General features: G+C 41.3%; 1 non-coding gene across 1 annotated transcript; it reads right to left on the bottom strand.

Annotated features, from left to right (window-relative positions):
* Nucleotides 1-969: 969 nt before the first annotated feature.
* On the bottom strand, nt 970-1,041 carry TRNAE-UUC (transfer RNA glutamic acid (anticodon UUC)). The gene has a single exon. It is a non-coding gene; the product is annotated as a tRNA-Glu (tRNA).
* Nucleotides 1,042-1,679: the final 638 nt, after the last annotated feature.

Raw genomic sequence — 1,679 nt, 5'->3', positions numbered from 1 at the left:
CATTATAATTAAAAGTATGTAGGCCTATTCCTAGAAAAATATTTTATTCTTATCCTGGAAATGGTTTAGAAGCTGAGAAAATTTCAAGGCCCTTCCTGCTTCTGAAAGTTTGAATTTGTTGAGTGCTGACCTCAACCTAACAACAATGTGTGATTCATTCTATCCAGGAGCTGATTCCATGCTTCAGTTTTCCCACAACGTGTTCTGTGAAAGTTCGGTAAGTGAATGGATTTGATTTTTTCCTTCACTCTCTATCCCTGTTAAACCTCTGTTAAAGCTATACTTCTATTTGGAGCCCTCTCATTTCTTTATATCCCAGGCACAGTGATTCTTGCTTCAGCTTGGGGAAGCACCCCACCCTTCCTACTGAGTCCTCAAATATTAGCTGTTCTTGGGTTCAGCTTTCTCAGGCCCCTTTTCCTCTCTTCCTTTTGTTCACCATCTCTTTAGTCTTGGGCCAGAAACACTTAGTGGGGACATAAAAGCAGTAAACTGGCCAGAATCTAAGAAATTCTAAGAAGTCTAAAAGAAATGGTAATTATGTGAGATGATGGAGGTATTAACTCACCTTACTGGGTAAATATATATGTGTGTATACACACACACACACACACACACACATATATATATAATCATGTTGTGCACCTCTAAACTTACACGCTATTATATGTAAATTATCTGAATAAAGGTGGAACAAAAAATGAATTCCTTTGTCTAATAATTTGACCATTAAATATTAATTATGATTTATTGGGACATTTTAAATGAATTTTATGATGGGCAGAAGTGACAATACTGATTACAGAAGCAAGCTTTCCAAAGTGGAGAATCACATGATGCGTCTTCAGGCGTCAACATTCCCCCTATGGAATTACAGCTTTCAACAACTATATCTAGTGCATTCTTGCTAAGAAGGATCCAAATGTAGAATGGTAATTTTTTTTAATAAAGGCTCTAAAAACTTTTTTATTCCCACACCGGGAGTCGAACCCGGGCCGCCTGGGTGAAAACCAGGAATCCTAACCGCTAGACCATGTGGGAGGCGACGAAAGCAAGCTGGAGTGTAAGCAAATTGAAACACTCCCGTCTGCTTCCGCTTTCAGTGTCCGGCCCCGCCTCCTGCCGCACCAGCTTTCTGCGCCTGCGTGACTTTTCGGCATTCAGCAATTGCGGTGAGCTCCTTGCTCTTTCTCTATGCCCTCCTTTCACCCCGCCCAGGGAAGGTGCAGTCTCCAGAAATCTCTGTTAAAAAGCTGCGGAGGTGAAATTTGGAAAAGAATGGTTTGAATCAGACTTAAGGAACACGTTAGGAGATTGGCTTCCCAGGTCCCAGTTCCCTGGGTTGACTCTGCGGGTAACCTTTTATTAGACCAGATTTTTCCAATCATGAGGGTTTTAGGTCATAGGAATTTTGCATTTAGAAGCCTGCATACGCTGAATAACCCGTGGGGAGCGTTTTGGGCAAAAAAGCCTTCGGAGACTACTTTACAATCTTGTTTAGGAATGGCCTTACATTATTAAAATCAGCAAAACACCCAGGACCGCAAAGGAAAAATCCACACATTGCACTATGTAAGCAACTCATACTTGGGGGGGGGGGGCGGTGCGGGTAAAAAAACAAACCACAGACTGGGAGATAAACATATAAAAGATTGGTATCATATAGATAAACTACACAT

Source organism: Leptonychotes weddellii, chromosome 9 (assembly GCF_054177405.1).
Source record: "Leptonychotes weddellii isolate Sample4059 chromosome 9, ASM5417740v2, whole genome shotgun sequence".
Lineage (NCBI taxonomy): Eukaryota > Metazoa > Chordata > Mammalia > Carnivora > Phocidae > Leptonychotes > Leptonychotes weddellii.
The sequence above is the reverse complement of the archived record's forward strand: the minus strand, read 5'-3'. Positions and strand labels throughout refer to the sequence as shown.